Source organism: Rattus norvegicus, chromosome 19, assembly GCF_036323735.1.
Source record: "Rattus norvegicus strain BN/NHsdMcwi chromosome 19, GRCr8, whole genome shotgun sequence".
In the NCBI taxonomy this organism is placed as follows: domain Eukaryota; kingdom Metazoa; phylum Chordata; class Mammalia; order Rodentia; family Muridae; genus Rattus; species Rattus norvegicus.
The window spans coordinates 122,792-143,656 of NC_086037.1; the positions used below are offsets into that span (position 1 = coordinate 122,792).

At 43.1% G+C, this 20,865-nt stretch overlaps 1 pseudogene across 1 annotated transcript; it reads right to left on the reverse strand.

The window, feature by feature from the left end:
- Positions 1-13,093: 13,093 nt before the first annotated feature.
- Ces2a (carboxylesterase 2A) lies at positions 13,094-20,144 on the reverse strand (annotated as a pseudogene). The gene is made up of 12 exons (NR_171898.1): positions 20,056-20,144; positions 19,320-19,528; positions 18,379-18,517; positions 17,478-17,611; positions 17,136-17,394; positions 15,882-15,980; positions 15,471-15,611; positions 15,270-15,350; positions 14,868-15,012; positions 14,349-14,486; positions 13,871-13,943; positions 13,094-13,446 (listed from the first exon to the last, which is right to left on the reverse strand). The product of NR_171898.1 is annotated as a carboxylesterase 2A, transcript variant 1, non-coding (transcript).
- Positions 20,145-20,865: the final 721 nt, after the last annotated feature.

Sequence of the window (20,865 nt, forward strand, 5' to 3'; positions counted from 1 at the left end):
GTGATCAAGGGAGGAGAGCCCAGCCCATTGTAGGTGGTGCCATCCCTTTGCTGGTGGTCCTGGGTTTTAATAGAAAGCAAGCTGAGCAAGCCAGGGGAAGCAAGCCAGTAAGTCGCTTCACTCCATGGCCTCTGCATCAGCTCCTGCTTCCTATCACGTGTGAGTTCCTGTCCTGGCTTCTTTTGGTGATGAACAGCAATGTGGAAGTGTAAGCTGAATAAACCCCTTCCTCCCCAACTTGCTTCTTGGTCATGATGTTTGTGCAGGAATAGAAACCCTGACTAAGACAGCATTACAGAACTCCTTCCTTGTCTCTCTGTCTGCTTCTCTGGCACAACGCAGCAGGGGTTTTTTTTCCTGGTTTCTCTAATTAAGAGAATTTAATTTAATTTCACCCCTCCAATGCACTCTTGTCCTGTCTGTGGTCCAAATCTTTCTTGGTAGCTGTTCTCTCTATACCACATTCCCTGACCAAAGAATTGCTAGACTACGAGGGCTGAGAAGGTCCAGGTTTGTCTAATCTAGGGATGAAATAACCAGATCTCAATAGGTGTTGGGCATCTCTGTGTTTCTTTTTTCTTTTTTTTATAGGACATAATCACATTTATAAAATTGTATTTGTGAGTAGCAATGTAAAAAAGAAAATAATAGATGAGATTATTACATTTTGTAAAAAAAATAAAAGAAGAAATCTAGGTCTCCTAAACTCAGGGCATAATTCGAAAATATTCTTTTTAAAGCAGATTCCTACCATGAAATTCTTTTCATTTTTTTCTTGCCCTTTTCCTCTCTTTTTTTTAAATCTTTATTAACTTGAGTATTTCTTATTTACATTTCGAATGTTATTCCCCTTCCCGGTTTCCGGGCCAACATCCCCCTAAACCCTCCCTCTCCTATTCTATATGCTTCCCTGTGTTTCTTAATCCCAAACATTTCTTTACCTCTGCTCAGGAAATCCCTGTGTACTCTGCTACTCATTGCACCATCTCTCAGAGGCCCTGTGTTGCTAATAGCCATGGCCCCGGTGAAAATGGAAAATGAAGAAGTCACTCAGGTTCTGTTCTATAGAAGGAGAAAGTGAGTAGGGGAAGCATGGGAGATAGAGATGTAAGAGACAGAGATGGAGAGACACACACACATACAGAGACAGAGAGAGACAGAGAGAGACAGAGAGAGAAACAGAGAGAGATGCAGAGAGAGACAGAGAGAGACAAAGAGAGAGACAGAAAGAGAGAGAGACACACAGAGAGAAACAGAGAGAATGTGGAGGTTCAGCTCCATGAAAATACATTCAATGACCTACTTTTATATGCCCATTCAGTATAATCAGATTTAAGATCTAAGTGTTGGCAAAGACATGGAAACACTGGCACTCTCATATATGGCTAGAGGAGATACAAAATCATAGAGTCATTATAGATGACAGTTTGACAGTTTCTTTAAAGGTTAAACATATTTATCCCATGATTGAGTAATTCAACTACAGGTGTTTAGTTTAAGAAATTGAAGATACCAATCAGAAAGACTCATACTTTAAAAAACTTCATAAGAGCTCAATTAAAAGCAGCCAAAATCAGGTCAGCTAGATGTGCATCAACTGAGGAGTGACTAAAACGTGTTGTGTGCATGTGTGGAATGATACTGTTAACCAAATGACATACTTGACTCTCAAAAATGTTTTATTTAGTAACCAGACCAGTCACAAAGAATTATTTTACCATAATAAGACAGATGGGGCTCTGATGTTTTCAAATTATATACAGCTTCCAAACTATAGCATCTGAAAGTGGTTGCTCTGGAACAGAGACCAAACAATGATTGACATAGAAGATACTAGTGAAAGGAGTAGTCTCAGACCTAAGTGTAGGTGGTTAGATATTTCATGTTTTTATGCAAAATTTTCCCATCTGTGTTGGTAAATGAGCAAATTTGGTTGTCTAGAAATCATTAGACAGCAAAGCTTTTTAAATATAATACAGCTACTGAAAATTTTAAGACCATTTGGTAAGGGTTTGTATGTCAGCAGAAATGGGGACATCACAGATGTGTGTGCATCAGGAGCTCAATACTGCATTAAGGCCCCAGTACAAATATCAGCATCAATCCTCTTGCATTCCAAGGAAGAGCTTTTTTCTGCCAAGCTACTGAACCAAGGCTAAAGGATAGTTCCACCTCTTCCTGGTATTTGGAATGTGCAACATAAAAATCATCCCATCTATAAGGTATGCTATAAATTCAGTGTCTCCCATCACAATCTCTGTGCTTCCAGACCCTGTCTAGAAAGATGTTTTGTCCCTTCTTAGCACCCTTTCTGGAGGAACAGCTGGCTATGGAGCTGGAAGCTTCCTTCCCCCAGCTCTTCCAAGCTCAGAGATGTAGAAGTAGTTTCTTTATGTGATCTGGACAGCCTGGTGTGTCCTCTTAATCCTAGGCTACTGTGTAACATGACTTGAGGGAAGGTTCCAAGTTCTCTGTCACCCACTGCACCATCAAAGGCCATTTATTGAGAATGGCAGAGAACTTGGTAAAAATGTATAATGGAAAAGCCTCTCAAATTCTGTGTGTATCACACAGGGGGTGAATCTGAAATCTTTCATTTGTAAGCAAGAAGGGAGAGAAGGACTAAAGACTATAGAATCATCTTCAAGAAAATATCACTAATACAGGAGCACATAATCTGTGTTGGCAAAGACATGAAGCTCACACATGATGGCTGTATGAGATGCCAAATGGTGTAGTCACTTTGAAAGACAGGTTGACATTTTATTTTCAAAAGTTAAACACATACTTGTGCTGGGACTCAACAAATCTATTATTGTTGATATAACCTAGTTGAATTACCAAGTGTCTGCTCATACCGTTTCCTCTCTGCATCTGAGCTTGCTCTTTGCCTCTATGGCATCTACTATTAGATCAAATCAAGCCTACACTCTACCATGAGTATATTAGGAGTAGCTCCCAGAGTCTCATGTAACTGAGAGCACAGCCAGCAGAGGTGAGTTGCATACACATGGTCTTCTGATCTCCATTGTCTGCCTCTGGGCTTGCCCTGCAATCTGGAGGAGTCTTGAGGGACCCCAAGAGCTTCCTGTTTCCTGTGGGGGCCTTGGGACCCCAAGAGCAACCAGCTTAGAATCCTCCCCCACCAATTTTCCCAAGTCTGGTCCTCCTGGGGCACAGCCAGCAGAGATGAGTTGCTCACAACATACCCAAACTTATGGGACATAATGAAAGCAGTGCTAAGGAAAATTTATATCCCTAAGTGCCCTCATAAAGAAATCGGAGAGTTCTCATACTAATGATTTAAAAGTATACTTGAAAACTCTAGGAAAAAACAAACTCACCCAATAGGAGTATATGTCAGGAACGTAAAGTCAGGCTGAAATCAATTAAATGAAAACAAACAAACAAACACAGTAAAAAGAATGGACAAAACCAAGAGATTTGTTTTTTCAGAAAAATCAACATGATAGATCAACCCTTAGCCAAACTAACTAAAGGGCAGAAACACAGTACTCAAATTAAGAAAATCAGAAATGAAAAGGGAGACATACAGCAACAGCAGATACTGAGGAAATTCAAAGAATCATCAGGTCTTACTTCAAAAGCCTACACTTTTCAAAATTGGAAAATCTAAACTAAATGGACAGTTTTCTGTACAGATACCAATTACGAAAGTTAAATAAAAAAAATCTACCAGAAAACTCCTACAGCTGGTAAACACTTTCAGCAAAGTGCCTGGATACAAAATTAGCTCACAAAAATCAGTCCTTCCCCTAACTCCTCCACTGGAATCCCAGTGCTCACTCAGAGAGTTGGCTGCAAGCATCTGCATATGCATTGGTTAGGCTCTGGCAGAGCCTCTCAGGAGACAGCTATACCAGGCTTTTGTCATCAAGCACAACTTGGCATCAGCAAGAGTGGCTGGGTTTAGTGGCAGCACATGGAATGGATCCTGAGGCGGGGATAAATGAAATTGAATTGAAGACCCAGATATAAGTCCACACATGTATGGACACATGATTTTTTATAAAGAGGCCATAAATACACACTGGGGAAAAAAGACATCTTCAACAAAATGAAAATGGTGAAGTGGATGGCTGTATGTAGACAAATCCAATTTTATCCAATTATCTCCAAGCACAAAAATCAACTTCAAGTGGTTCAAAGCCATCAACAACAACAGAAAAACAAAAACAGATACACTGAATGTGATAGAAAAAAAAGTGGGGAATAGCCTTGAACTAATTGGCAAAGGAAAGGGGTTTTTGAACAAAACATCATTAGCACAGGCACTAAGACCAACAATTAATAAATAGAACCTCATGAAACCAAGAAGCTTCACATGACAGAGAACATTTTTGGTTTTTTTTTTGTTTGTTTGTTTTTGTTTTTTGTTTTTTCCAACTTTATTAACTTGAGTATTTCTTATTTACATTTCGATTGTTATTCCCTTTCCCAGTTTCAAGGCCAACATTCCCCTAACCCCTCCCCCTCCCCTTCTATATGGGTGTTCCCCTCCCCATCCTCCCCCCATTACCACCCTCCCCCCAACAATCCCATTCAGGGGGGTTCAGTCTTGGCAGGGCCAAGGGCTTCCCCTTCCACTGGTTCTCTTACTAGGCTATTCATTGCTACCTATGAGGTTGGAGCCCAGGGTCAGTCCATGTATAGTCTTTAGGTAGTGGCTTAGTCCTGGAAGCTCTGGATGCTTGGCATTGTTGTTCATATGGGGTCTCAAGCCTCTTCAAGCTCTTCCAGTCCTTTCTAAGATTCCTTCAACGGTGGTCCTATTCTCAGTTCAGTGGTTTGCTGCTGGTATTCGCCTCTGTATTTGCTGTATTCTGGCTGTGTCTCTCAGGAGCGATCTACATCCGGCTCCTGTCGGTCTGCACTTCTTTGCTTCATCCATCTTGTCTAATTGGGTGGCTGTATATGTATGGGCCACATGTGGGGCAGGCTCTGAATGGGTGTTCCTTCTGCCTCTGTTCTAAACTTTGCCTCCCAATTCCCTGCCAAGGGTATTCTTGTTCCCCTTTTAAAGAGGAGTGAAGCATTTGAATTTTGATCATCCATCTTGAGTTTCATGTGTTCTGTGCATCTAGGGTAATTCAAGTATTTGGGCTAATAGCCACTTATCAATGAGTGCATACCATGTGTTTTTCTGTGATTGGGTTAGCTCACTCAGGATGATATTTTCCAGTTCCCTCCATTTGCCTATGAATTTCATAAAGTCATAGTTTTTGAGAGCTGAGTAATATTCCATTGTGTAGATGTACCACATTTTCTGTATCCATTCCTCTGTTGAAGGGCATCTGGGTTCTTTCCAGCTTCTGGCTATTATAAATAAGGCTGCTATGAACATAGTGGAGCATGTGTCTTTGTTATATGTTGGGGCATCTTTTGGGTATATGCCCAAGAGCTGGGTCCTCAGGCAGTTCAATGTCCAATTTTCTGAGGAACCTCCAGACTGATTTCCAGAGTGGTTGTACCAGTCTTCAATCCCACCAACAATGGAGGAGTGTTCCTCTTTCTCCACATCCTCACCAGCATTTGCTGTCACCTGAGATTTTGATCTTAGCCATTATCACTGGTGTTATTCAGACAAAGAGACAACCAACAGAATGGGGTAAAATGTTTACCAATTACACAGATGGCAGAGGGTTAATATCCAAAATATATAAAGGAGTCAAGAAACTAGATATCAAGGAAGCAAATAACCCAATTAAAAATGGGATACTGAGCATTCACAGTAGAGGAAATTCAAGTGACCGAGGGGCACTTAAGCAATCCAACATCCTTGCCATCAGGGAAATGCAAATCAGAAGGACTTTGAGATTTCATCTTACACCTGTGACAATGGCTAAGATTAACAAAACAAGTGACAGCTCATGCTGGTGAGGATGTGGAGAAAGAGGCACACTCCTCCATTGCTGGTGGGTGTGTTTAATTAGGTGTACAGGCCTTGTTAAGTCAGTGTGGCAGTGCCTATGGAGGATGGGGATAGATCTACATCAAGATCCACCTATACTACTCAAGGACATATGACCAAAGATGATTCATTCTGCCACACAGACACTTACTTGTTGACCATGTTCATTGCTACTCTATTCATAATAGCAGGAAGTTGGGATCAACCCAGATGTCCCTCAACAGATGAATGGATAAAGAAAAGCAGTGCATTTGCACAATGGAGTATTACTCAGCTGTTAAAAATATGACATCATGAAACTTGCAGGCAACTAGATAGAACTAGAATAAATCTTCCTGGGTGAAGTACCCAACCCAGATCCTGAAGTCAGGTATTATATGTACTTGCTTATATGTAGAAACTAGCTGTATAGTCAATGATAAGCAAACTATGATTCATTGAACCACAGACAATAGGAACAGAGCAAGGGAGCAGAGGGAACAGAGTGATCCTGTTCGGAAAGGGGAATGCAATAGTTAATTGTGGATGGAAGCAGAGAAGGAATTGGGTGTTAAAGTGATGAGGGTAAGCAGGGGTGGTCGAAGTAGGGAATATGAAGAGAGACAGACAAAACTAAAGAATATTTTAAGAGTAGTATGGAAACCTAATACAGTAAATACTTCCTAAAATATGTATGTATATGATGGAGATCTAAATAAAATTGTCAAATAATGGGGGAGGCAGAGTATCAGCTGGCCATCCTTTGTCACCAAATGAAGCTTCAAGCATCAAGATTAAGTTACATCTAACTCTGTTATAATTGGGTTTTTAGACAAAAAAGTCCCGTGGGAATCCCCCAAACAAGCCAGGCTATTCCTAATATCATAGGTTGCTCTTCGCTGACAACAAGGTCTCACTGCTGAAGACAACACTTAGACAAGTCACTGAACACAGGAAAGTCCAGCACCTCCACCCCAACATTCTAGCATCTTTGGTACAGAAAGGTACTCTCGCATTGTTCCAAAAGAACCACAAACATCAAACCAGCCACAAACCCGGTGATCTACAATGCTGTCCTCTTGCAAGTTGCATAGGGCAATGGTGGCACAAATCTGTAGACATGACCAACCAATGTCTGGTTTGACTTAAGGTCCCTTCCATGAGATGGAACCCACACTCAACACTCACCTGTGCCCAGGAGCCAGAGACTAGATATCCCAAGTTACCTAGGTTAAAAAAAATATTCCTGGCCTAAAGGAAAAAAAGGGGGTGATTACATGACTCCTAATGATATTCTGCTATACTCATAGACTAATGCCTTGCTCACCTATTATCAGAGAAAAGTCCTTCTGGTGCAAATGAGAAAAATAGAGAGACCCGCAATAAACCATTACACAGACACTGAGAGACCTTGGGACACTCAGCCCTAAATGGGATGGCTTCCTCATATCTCTCCTATCAGTGACCAGGAAACCCTGCAGAAGAGGAGGGAGAAAGATTGTAAGACTCTAGGGGATAGAGGACACCAAGCCAACAAGACCCTCTCAGTCAACATGAGCAAAGCACATAGAACTCAGGAGACTGGAGCAGCCTGCACAGGTATACACCAGGTTTTCTAGTATATATCATGGCTTAGTGTTTTTATTCAATTCCCGAGTGTGTGAATGAGTGTGTCTCTAATTCTAATACCTTCTCTTGGGCTTTTTCTTTTGTTTGTTTGTCCTGTCCAACTTTGATGTGATAGTTTTTGTTTTATCTTGTAGTTTTGTATAATTTGATATTATCTCTTACAAACCTATTTTTTTCTAATGAGAGACAGAAAGGCATGAATGCAGATGGAGATGAGTTGAGAAGCTGGGAGGAATAGAAGGAGAAGAAATGATAATCAGGGTAAATTTTGGGAGAAAAGGGTATTTTCCATAAAAAGAAATAAAAGTTTTAAAGAAGAAATAAACTTAAAGAAGAAGAAAAGGAGAGTTAAAAGATTTAAAATAACACCTAAAAAAAACAAAAAAAACTTCATATATGGGAGGAGGAAAACAAAACATCCACAGATCCGTTGCAAATGGACACCATTACTACATTCTCACTAATGTAGTAATGTAGTGTTGGCAAAGTCATGGAGTCACTGGTGTCCTCACATACAGCTGGAAGAAATGCGAAATGGTGTAGTCATTTTGAAAGACAGATTGGCATTTTCTTCAAAACTTAAAGTGTGGTGTGATTCAGCAAATCTAATTTCACATTTCTAGCCCAAGGATGTGAAAGTATGTCACAGAAACTCATGCTTGAAATGTTCATAACTGCTTGATTAAAAATAGATTAAAAAATAAAGCTCAGGCCAGTTGGTGGGTTGGCCCTGCCAAAGTCACTCAAATGCCTGGAGTGCCCGGGTGCCTGGAAGAAAGTCTCCCAAGCCTTGACTCCAGCCACACCTGCCAGAGTGGGCCCCTAGACAGACACTCAAGCCACTGCCCAGGTCTTTCAGGCCTGGGGCGGCTGGAAGAAAGACACTCAAGTGCTCCTCTTCCTCTGTCTTCTTCCTCTTTTTAATTTATTTATACATTTATTTATCTATTCATTCATTCATTCATTCATTCATTCATTCACTTTAAATCCCAACATCCACCCCTTCTCCCAGTCTCTCCTCACACAGATCCTCCTTCAACCCTCCTTCTTTTTCCCCTGGGTATGACCCTACTCTAGCACATCAACTCACTGCAGGAGGAGGTGCATCCTCTCCCACTGAGGTCAGACAAGGTGGCACAGTTAGGGGCACAGGATCCAGAGACAGGTAACAGGTTCATGGATAGCTCTTACTCTAGTTGTTGGGGAACCCAAATGAAGACAAACTACACATCTGCAACATATGTGCAGAGAGCCTAGGTCCAGCCCATGTATGCTCTTTGGTTTGTAGTTCAGTCTCTGGGAGTACCCAAGGGTCCAGGTTAGTTAATTCTGTTGGTCTTCCTGCAAAGCCCCTGTCCTCTTTGGGTTCCTCAGGCCTTTCCCCAACTCTTCTGCAAGACTCCCCAAGCTCCATCTAATATTTGGCTGTGGGTATTTGTATCTCTTTCCATTGCCTGTGTGTTAAATCTCTCAGAGGACAGTTATGCTAGGCTGCCAGCCTAACACAGTATTATTGATAGTGTCAGGGATTGGTTATTTCTTGCCCATAGGCTGGGTCTCAATTTGGGATAGTCATTGGTTAGACATTCTCTCTGTCTCTGCTCCATCTTTGTCCCTGAACATCGTGAAAGCAGGACATATTTTGGAAGGTTTTGCAGGTGTGTTGCTGTCTTTATCCCTCCACTGGGAGTCCTGCCTGGCAACAGGAAGTGGCTACTCCAGATGCCATATCCCTCACTACGAGGAGTCTCAGCTAGAGTCACCCCCATGACCTCCCTGGTGCCTCCTCCCCTCCCTGGTCTCTGGCATGTGCTAGATATGCCTCAGCACCACCGAATTCCATTCTTTCTCCCCTGATCACTGTCAGCCTGGCTCCCTTTCCCCTTCCCTCTCCCACCAAGTTCCCGCCATCAATCGACCTCAATATCTGTTTAATTTCCCCTCCTGAGAAAGATCCAAGCATCTCCTTTGGGACCTCCTTGCTATTTTGGCTTCTTTGGTTCTGTGGATTATAGCATGTTTATCCTATAATTTATGGCTAATATCCACTTATAAATGAGTACAAATCATGCACACCCTTTTAGATCTGAGTTACCTCACTCAAGATGATATTTTTCTAGTTCCATCCATTTGCCTGCAAAATTCATGATGTCCTTGTTTTAATAGCTGAGTAGTATTCCATTGTGTAAATGAACCACATTTTCTTTATCCATTTTTCAGTTGAGGGACATCTGGGTTCCTTTTAGTTTCCAGGTCTTACAAATAAAGCTGACTGAGCATAGTTGAGCAAATGTCCTTGTGGAAAGGTGGAGCATCTTTTGGGTACACCCAGGAGAGGTATAGCTGGGTCTTGAGGTAGCATTATCCTAATTTCCTTAGAAAATGCCAAATTGATTTCCAGAGTGGTAGTACAAGTTTGTACTCCCATCAGCAGTGAAGAAATGTTCCTCTTACTCCACATCATAACCAGCATGTGCTTTTTGATGTTTTTGATGTGAGCCATTCTGATGGGTGTGAGATGGAATCTCAGAGAAGTTTTGATTTGCATGCCCCTGATGACTAAGGATGTCAAATATTTAAGTGTTTCTCAGCCATTCGAGATTCCTGTTGATAATTCTCTGTTTAGCTCTGTACCCCTCTTTTTAAATTGGGTTATTTGGGTTGCTGGTGTCTAACTTCTTAAGTTCTTTATATATTTTGAATATTGAGCCTCTGTTGGATGTAGGGTGGGTAAAGATCTTGTGCTAATCTGTATGAAGGCTGCTGTTTTCTCCTCTTTCTTCTTCTCTTTGTTCATTTCTCTTGTTTTTTCTGTGTGCCCTTTCTTTAATAACCCACTAAGTCAAATTAGATTTTTATATTTCTTGTACTTTTTTTTCAAGACAGTGTTTCTCTGTAGCTCTGGCCAACCAGGAACTGCCTCTTTAGACCAGGCTGGCACAGAACTCAGAGATATAACTGCTTTTGCTTCCCAAAAGTTGGATTAAAGGTGTGCTCAGTCACTCCCAGGACCCAATGGGGATGACATTAGCTAAAATGCCCAACATCAGGGAGATAAAACCTGGAGAGACTACCTCCAGTAGATAGACATGGCTCCCACTTGAGGAATGGGGTCACCCAGCCATTTCAAAATTTTTAACCCAGAATTGTTTCTATCTAAAGAAAATGCAGTGACAAAAAATGGAGTAGAGACTGAAGGAAAGGCCATTCAGAGACTGCCCTACCTTGGGATTCATCCTATATACAGACACCAAACCCTGACACTATTGCTGATGCCAGATGTGCCTGCATCCAGGAGCCTGGCATGGCTGTCTTCTGAGAGGCTCTTCCTGAATGAGACAGATGCAGATACTTACAGCAAACCATTGAACGGAGGCTGGGCACCCCCATGGAAGAATTAGAGGAAGGACTGAAGGAGCTGAAGGAGATTGCAACCCCGTAGGAAGAACAACAGTATGAATTAACTGGACCCATCAGAGCTCCCAGAAACTAAGCCACCAACCAAAGAGCACACATAGGCTGGTCTGTGGCCCCCACTACATATGTAGCAGAGGACTAACTCATCTCAGTGGGAGGGGTTGTGCTTGGTCCTTTAGAGGAGTGATGCCCCAGAGAAGGGGGATGCTAGAAAGGTGAGGTGGGAGTGGGTGGAAGAGGTTGTGCTTGGTCCTTTGTAGGTTTGATGGCCCAGAGAAGGGAATGCTAGAGGGGTGAAGTGGGAGTGGGTGGGTGGGGAGCACACTCTTATAGGCAAGGGAGATGGGGGGAATTTTATGTGGGGCTTGTGGAGGGAGAACCAGGAAGGGGGATAATAGAAATGTAAATAGATATAATTAATAATTTAAAAATGCATGCTCAGTCACCACCTACTGGCCATTTTTTATATGTTTTATGTGGAGACAGATCACAACTAAAATTTCCAGTTTTGCCTAGAGCTTGCTCTATACCTCAGGCAGGTCTTAACTTGTGATCCCTAGGTTCTCAGCTCTCTGAGTAGCTAGGATTGAAAGTCTATATTATCTGATCTGTCTTTATTTTATTTTTATAGTACTCAGGGCTTTGTACAATAGGGGAATCTGTCTACCATTGCTATATTCCCAGCCTTACAACCTTGTTTAAATGTTTAACATGTGTCTCATGACTTAGCAGTTCTGCTCTAGGTTGTAAACTCAAAAATTTAATACATGTGATCACCTGACATCATGTGTGGGAATATCCATACAGCTTATTAAAACCCAAACCTGGAATTAGTGAAGGACAACAGTTGTGCATAGACAGGTAAGTGAATAAATGTGTTGTATGCACACTTGGATAGCACTCCACAATAAAAAGAAACAAAAACATTACATGAAGTGGCCTAACCAGTAACAAAATGTTCTATTTATATTGGACTAGAGATAAATACCAGGACAGCAAGATAAAGAAATTTCATATTTACTCTGAAACAGAATTAAAGGCAGTGACTGGCCACAAAAGGGCCTGAGGGAAGCATAGAATTTACTCATGGCTTTCTAAACTATACACCTAAAATAGATTAATTTAATTGCATGTAAACAATCCACAATCTGAGGATATAGTTCATGGGTGGAACCATTGCCTAATTGCACAAGTCCTAAGATCAATCCCTAGCATCAAAAAACAACCCACACTCAAGTTATTAAAAATGAGATAATTATTAAAACTCTCAAACTTAATTGACACCCAGTTAATGTGTGTATACTGAGCTGATAAGCAGAGGCATGCTGGCAGTAGGAACTTCAATCAATGCTGTGCATATAGAACAGAAACATCACACAGGGTCAGTCTCACTGAGAGGAAGGTCTTCCCTGTCCCCACTTCAAGTCAGCAGGGACTTAATATTATCCTTATAATGGCCTTGTTTACACATCCTACCAGGAGAGGGCACAAGTAGTAATCCTTGAGAATGGTTTCCCTGAGAACTGTTTCTCACCACACAGCAAATCTGTGGGCATCTTGACCCAGAATTTCTCAATCCATAAGACTGTACATTTGTACTGTTGTAAGTTACTGGTTATGGTTTTTGTTTTGCTTCAGAGATGTGGGTCTTGTTATCTTGCTTCAGATTTATGTAATTTTCCTATCTTGGCCTGCACACATCTGAGGACACATGTGTTCTATTTGTAGTTAATGATCTCTTAGGAACAGAATTCTGAAGGCAATGGGGCTTAAAGAAACTGATTTTTCTGATGGTAATTATAAATATGAGAAAACATGAACTTGCCAAGCGAAGACACGGGATTTAATTCAGTCAGTCTCTGTAGTCAACAGTCCCTGAAGCATCTGCTTCATTTGAAGAGGGTCTGGGACTTGGAGAAGAGGAGAGTGAAGATGGGGAAGAAGCTAATGGAAGAAAAAAAGTAAGGAAGGAAGGAACGGAGAAGGAAGGAAGGAAGGAAGGAAGGAAGGAAGGAAGGAAGGAAGGAAGGAAGGAAAGAGGAGCTTAGTCTCAGTGAAGGGTTAAAGAATGTGGAGGTACTTTTGGGCACAAACATCCACACTGTTATGAGAGCTTTTATTGACTCTAATGAATGTTTGCCCAGAATGATAACACAGAGTGTTTTTCATACATGTCTGAAAGACCAAATGCTGAGGTGAGAAATGCTTATGTACTTATTGGAATGAATAAATGTAGATAATGTACTTTGTAACCTCAGAATTACCCCATTTGCTTTCAACCTCACACTCCTGGCCCAGGATGCTACAGCTCTGCATGCTTGCTCTGAGAACCCTTTAGCTCCTGGATCTTCTGGGGCAGAGTCTTGGTCCAGAACTGCAGCCTTCTGGCCTTTAGGGCTCGGCCCACAGCAGGCTGGGTGTTCAACTGCAAATACTGCTCATCATGGTCCAACACAGGCCAGTGGGGTAGATCTTCACCATTGGGGTTCCTGTGGATATACCAGCCAGCAGATAGGAGTGAAGGTCTCTCTGACACAAAGCCTGATCCCCTTATTTGGTCAGGGTAGTGGGTGAGCAGACCATGGGCCTCAGGGGACAGAGAGACTGGTGTACTGATATAGATACAAGTTTCACCATCAGTGTCTACTCCATGTGAAGCAAGGGGAGCTGGCTAGTTTTGTATCTCCTTCTCAGAGGAAAATCTAAAGAACGGTACTACAGTAATGTGACTCATCCACCTGATCTCTGTGGGATGAACAGTAACTGAAAGCTGTAAGATATCTGCCTTAGTGTGGCCTGAGTTGTAGACTCTTGTGTTATTAAGGACACATGAACACTAATGGAACACACCCACACTGGGGCTGGAGATGGAGACTTGACCATAAAGAGGTTGAAGATGGGGTCTATTCTCACCCAGTTCTTGCAAAGTTGGCCCAGTACTTCATCACCCTCCTCTTCAGCAGCTCCTCCTCCTCAGTGAGGTCAACTGCAGACAGAAGAAGAAAAAGAGTCCAAGTCCTACCAACTCATGTAGTTATCAACTCATGCTCTCCTATAGCAACCACAGCCAGAGAGTAAACCCTAGGCCTGGTTTATACCCTCTTCCCTCTCCTCTCAGAATTGGGTATCCATCCAAAGCAGTACTTGAAGTTTCTTGGGTTCATTTCTAGAGCAGTGTGCTCTCATTCCTTCTAGCACAAGCTAGACAAGGAAAGGATCATATTCAAACTGAAACATATTTGGGAGGAGGAGCTTGGGTTGTTTTTTAAGCTCTGATGTGGTGAACACTTGACCCGGTCCCCTCCCAGTTTCCCCAACTGGACAGAGAGCACAATAATCCCTTGAGAACTCATCGATGCTGATTCATCCCAAGGAAACAAGAAAGACTCACAGGTCATGCCCCACAAGTAGGAGCCAAAGACAAAGAGAATGTCATCACCATGGTCTGCCTTAACATGGGATGGTCTGACTTGCTTGATGAAGCTGGGCAGATGCTGGAACTCATAAAAGTAGACAGGAGCCTGGGAACCTGGAACACATGTTGACATCATGATTTCTCATATGGTGCTTATCTGCCTCACCTTCAGTGACAGGAAACCTTGCTGTTAAATTATCTAGAATCCCAGTTGAGTGGTGAGATCCAGACTGGGGCACTGGACACAGGAAATCTGTGTTAAGCAGAGGCCCTGGTATTCCAGCCAAGGAGTTGACAAGACACTGAGTGTATCTCACATGTTTCCTCCTCTAGACCTGGATTGGATGCCATCCTTTATACTAGACATAAAGATTCACTGGGGGGAAAGCTGTCTGCTACCTGAGACCTGACCAGGGCCTGGGTCCAGCCTTGACACTGCAGAGTTCACTGGGGTCCCACAGCTCTGATTACCCCTCTTGTCACAGATGTACTTACGTTGGAAATGTGCTACTTGCAGGGCAGGGATCACAAACATGAAGTCCCCCAGCATGTGTCTGAACTGTTCTTGGAGGGTCTCTGGGTTCTCAGTGTCCCCCATGTACTCTTCCATTATCAGGTCAATACACTCAGGAGGCAGCATCTATACCAGGAAGAATCAGGAAGAATGATGACAGGACAGGCAGGCAGCAGCCTCTAAGTAAGGAATGTGGTCAGAGATGAAAGAGGGTCTATGGGTAAAGTTAGAAGCTTTGTAGTGAACACACACACACACACACACACACACACACACACAGAGAGAGAGAGAGAGAGAGAGAGAGAGAGAGAGAGAGAGAGATCTAGGAAAGTAAGTATACAGGAACCCTCTTTATTGGGACAGGAAACTAAGGTATCTCTCACCATCTGTGCTGCTGTGCTCTTTAGAACAGTGGGCAGGGTCTCTCTGGTTATTTTCTTTATTATATGGTCAAGGCCCAGGAACTGAGAGGCAGAAGATAGTCTTAAGTTTTGGATGGGTTGGAACTACATCAAAGTATCTCTGAATTCCTCCCCCCACACCATTTGAGTTTATGTTTTCAGGGGCTTAGAACTATGTCTTACCACAGGGATTCCCCAGCCACATTCATCTGTGTTGATACCAATGATGCTTGGGACAGGGTGAAAATCACCAGAGGCCAACAGCTCCTGAGGATGTTTGGGTAGGAACTTTCCATCCACCACACCAGGAATCATCTTGAAGACCTATACAGCATTGACGGTCAGTACCGAAGATCAATCATATAAATATTCTAATGCTCATGAATATCCACAGCAATTCCCTATATCATATCTTATCTCAGGATACTATGCACACTCTAGAAGAAATGCACATTAGCTTGTCATGCTCTCTTTGAACACTGTACTGAAAGGACACCAAACCATGGAGATGAGATAGCAAATTGAGTAGTAAGTGAATAATGGTAATCCCACATCCTGGTCATCAAGTTCTCCAAGACACACAATTCTCCCAACCTGGTTAATAGCCAGGATCTCTTGTTTACTCTTTGCTCGCAGGCAGCGTATCAGGGCTTCTGAGTCTGGGGCCTCACATCCAGATAGGTTGGCTACTGTCTGTAAATGGAACAGACAATGGTTAGCTCATCCTTCCCAGCAGTGAACAGTTTCTTTGATACTAGTAGAAGTCATTACCCCTAAATACCACATCCTAGTGTTTGCTGGGGATGAAAGGAGTCAATGGAATTGTTGACATTTTCTGTTGCTCAGAGGTGACTGACAGCTGGGAAAGGACATTCTACCTGTGCATTGCTTTGTTGTTGCTTTGGTGTGTGTGTGTGTGTGTGTGTGTGTGTGTGTGTGTGTGTGTGTGTTATTTTAACAATGGTTACAATATAGCACATTTAGACTATGAAGGTCAGAGAGCAATCTCAGGAAGTACATGTCACCCTATCCCTTGCTCACTTTGTCTATACAAACTTAGCTGGCTTACTAGGGAGTCTTTGTTTCCTGTATCTCCATAGGAACACTGAGTTTTCTGAAACATTAAAAACACTAGCTTTGTATGGGTTCAAGGTATTTGAACTTGGGACCTCATGCTTGCATAGCAAGTAGTTTTACCAGTTGACACTTTTCCTCAATCTTGTGTTCTTGTTAGATTTTTTAATCAACTCAACACAAGCCAGGATCAGTTGGAAAGAGGAAGTTCTGCTGGGAATATTGTCTCTATTAGATTGGTCCATGGCAAGTCTGGGCCTTTTCCTGATAAATGACTAATGCAAAAGAGCCCACTTCACTGTGGGCAATGCCCCCCATGGGCAGGTGTTCTGTGTTGTATAAGAAAGCAAAACGAGGAAGCCACAGTTAACAAACCAGTAGACATGTTGCTTCTTGGCCTCTGATTCAGTTCTGGCCTCCAGGTACATGTCTGTGTGTGAACTTCTCTTCAAGATAGATTATAAGTTGTGTGCTGAAATAAACCTTTTCTCTCCAAGTAGCTTTTGACAATGATCTTTATCACAGTGATAAGAAACAAACTGGGAAACCATGTATTAAGTGTTTCTGCTAGTGACAGAAGACACTGGAAAGATGTTTGCTGTCATGTAAATGCTCATCATACATAAAGCAGAAGAAAATGGATTCAATATTTCACACCACTCAGAAGTTACTGGAAAGAAGCTATTTCCCATGATCCTTGCTTTTGCCATTTAACTGAACACCAGAGTACCAGAAGCCAAGATTGAGGTAGCTGATGTTCATGAGGGCACTTACCTTGTAGACCACCTCAGATTTATCAGAGATGAGGTCAGGCAGCAGGGCCACTCCACTCTGCATAATAGCTCCATGAAAGAGTCCTTTGGACATGGGGGACACAACATGGGAAGACACACTTGTGCCTCCTGCTGAGCCACCAAATATAGTGACCTTGCCATGGTTGCCTCCAAAGTAAGCAATATTTTGCTGGACCCAGCGTAGGGCAGCCACTTGGTCCAGGTATCCCCAGTTGCCTCTGGCATTCTGGTCTCCAGTGCTGAGAAGTAGCAGGAAGAAGAAGAATGCACGATTGCCCATGTACTACTTAGTCCCCATTACCCAGCCCTGTCCCAGGCTTACCTGAAGAAGCCAAGGACACCCAAACGATACTGGATGGAGACAATTACTATTTCCTCAGTAGCTGCCAGTGTGGATGCATCATTCATGGAAGCTGATCCTAGAACCAGCCCACCACCGTGGATCCATACCATCACCTGGAGAGAGGAACTCACCTACCAGGAGGCCCACACACAGCCCAAGCTCATCTAGACTGCCCATAAGGTTATCAACTGCTTTGCTCTGTACAGGTTGACCTACAAACAGACTTCCTCAGGATCTCAGGAAGTGAGTCACAGATGGGGTGCTTTAGGCCTTTGAGAATATTTCCATTCTAGCTTCCCCAACAGTAAATCTCAGAATGGATTAATGACTCTAGATGTAAGTTAAAGTCATCATTACTCTCAGACACATCAAAGTAGAACAAAACCAAACCAGTCCAAACCAACCAACCAAACAGCAGCAACAACAACAACAACAAAAACAAAAATGGAGTGTGCTTCTGAGTGTCTTTTCTGACTGTTAATCAAAATAGGCATCAGATCCCATTGGCAGACGAGATAACTTGCAGGTAGAAATTTGGATGATGTCAATATCAGCCCTTGTGCACCATCCTGAGTGGGTCTGCCAGGTTGATAGAGGAATTCCTGGTTTAATCAAAGACCTAGACCCTCTTACCCTAGGACTCTCATATCCCTAGGACTCTGATACACACACACACACACACACACACACACACACACACACACACACACACACACACACACGTTGAGGCAGGTTGGTCACCATGGGTTGACCTGAACCCAATGAGGTAAAACTACTAATCAGGATCTAAACTACAGTGGAGCTCATAATTATTTTGTCCCTTCCCATCTTCCAGAGAAATAAATTATCTCTTCCCAGCCGACCATGACCTGACACTCACAGGCAGGTTAGAGCCCTCACGGGCATGAGCTGGTGTATAGATGTTGAGATACAGGCAGTCTTCAGACATAGGGGTGGGATGCACGGTCAGCTTCATTTCCTTGATACCATCTAAATTCATTATATCAGTCTGCAGACACCTAGTGAAAATGGAAGACAGGAAGTCCAAGGTATGTGGTTGACAAATGTATATCTTAACCTGAAACTTCTCTCAGCCACCTATAATTACTGCTTTCCATGATGGCCTGCTAACACTTGATTCTTCTCTAAAGTCCCTACCACAGTAAAGGCTACTAGGCCCGTGGTAATAGAAATAGAGCCAGATTTTTCAGGGAGGCCTCTCCATGTATAGTAACATTCTAGGGTGTAGTATATTGAGACTTCCAACAGATTCCTAGAAAATGCTTGACTTTCTGTTCCAAAATTTAACCCTTCTGTGTATGCAATTTAAATCCTGTCAAGGTGGCTAGTATTGATTATTGACTTGACACATTGTAAATCACCTGGGAAGAGAATCTTACTCAGTGATTTTCTAGATCTGTTGACTGGTTGACATGCCATTGGTAAGTTATCTTGATCATGTTCTTTGCATTAGGAGCATCAATAAGTACCTCCTTGTTCCACATAGTCTCCAGTTGGAAGTATGAGTACTTGTTCCTTAGTCAGTGGCACAGGGATAACGGATGGTCACAGAGACTGTGAAAAATGGACTCAGTCTCTGCTCCTTACTGCAGTACCTTCAACAAACTCCCTATAGGTTCCAGGCTCTGACCCAGCAGGCTGGAACAGTTGTTCTACTCTAACCCTTAGCACATTCACCAGAAATGTGCATGGGAGACACCCCTCAGCACAGGAAGAAAACTGCTGTAGAGCTGAGTTGGAGAAAACATCGCAGTGTGGCCTCGAACTCATGCCTTAAGTCCTCTGAGTCCCAGAACTTACATGGCCGGCTGTGAGGTCGCATCTCTCACACCACTCCATGGCTCAGGGTCCTCAGGAGGTGCAAAGCGCAGCGGTCCTACAGGAGGCTTGGCAAAGGGAATTCCCAGGAAGGTGTGGATACCAGATTTAGTGTCCTTCACATGGACAAAGCTGCCTCTCACCTGACCCGTGTGTGTGTGTGTTCCTGATGGGGCTGGCTGAGTCCTGGCCTGTAAGTAGAGAGATGCCATCAGCTGTCAATACACTTGGGAATTTCTACCTCATCATCATCATGGTACATGGGGAAGGTAAGCCAGGGCCTCTCAGTTCAGCAGTAGGATTACCTAGGGACAGAAACCTTGTCCGCTGATCTTCTTGCAAATCGACAGGGTTCTTCCCTAGCCAAAAATGTGACAGGCACAGAGCTACTTGGCATTATGAAGGAATTATTGTCATTATCAAGTTCAGTGGGATTTTTAGCTACAACCACATGCAGAGGAGGGACATGTCTTGCTTGTTGTTCTGTCTCTGTTGCCTCCTCAGTATGTACTAACCTCAGACATCTCTGACACCTGTGTGCCCTAGTAGTATATTAGAAAGCACACACAGAAGCACACACACCCCATGCTGTCATATGTCATTCTCCACCAGTCCCTTCTCCCTCCCTGCTGCTTTCCATCCCATAACCTCAGCCATGACTCTGCAGAACTGGAGCAGCTCTGACCCTGGTCCCCTCCGTTCATTTAGACAGTCTCACCGTGCACATGCTGGAGGAGAAGCAGGAGCCCACAGGCTACAACATACAGCCAACCAGGAAGTCTAGCCAAAGGCATGGTTGAATCTCAGGCCTAAACCTGTGCTGCTGCATTGTCATGGCCCAGGCAGGAATTTGTAGCTTTGAGGGTGTAGGTGTGGCATTTGGTTGGATGGGGCAAAGTTCTCATTGCTGGAGAACTGATAAGGTAGAAGCCACAGGAAGCCAATAGCCAGCAGGTAGGGCAAAGCCACCCCTGCTGTTTCTGCTCCTTTCCTGGCCTCCTGGCCAGACACAGCAAGGCATCTGAAGTGCTTCTGGAATTCCAGGATTCCTGACTTTCAAATATGGAGTCATCATAATCTCTGGCTCTTTTACTTACCAACCCAAGGTGGGTGTTGGTGTGAAGATCAGGGATCAGAAAGTTGTAACAGGAGAAGTCATGGGGCTCCTGTCAACAGATACATAGTCAAGATGCCAAGATAAAGAGAAGAGCAAGGCCAGGAGATCTGAGTGTGCCTTCCTTTCATCCTCAAGACTCCTCTGTGCTGACAAAACTCGTAGCGTACTGAGTCCACACTCAGAGCCCCTTGTACCTTAGGAATGCAGGTATAACCCGCCCCCAAAATTAGGTCATGGTAACTTTATTGAAAGATACTGAAATTCTGACACTTCTGCCTCCACCTCCAATGTAGCTTCTCACACTGCCAGCTCCTGTTTAAATCAACTTGGAAGTCATTTATCCATTTGACAAACGTTTTAACCTTTTCTACCTTTTACTTATGTATTGTGAACATGTATGTATATGTATGG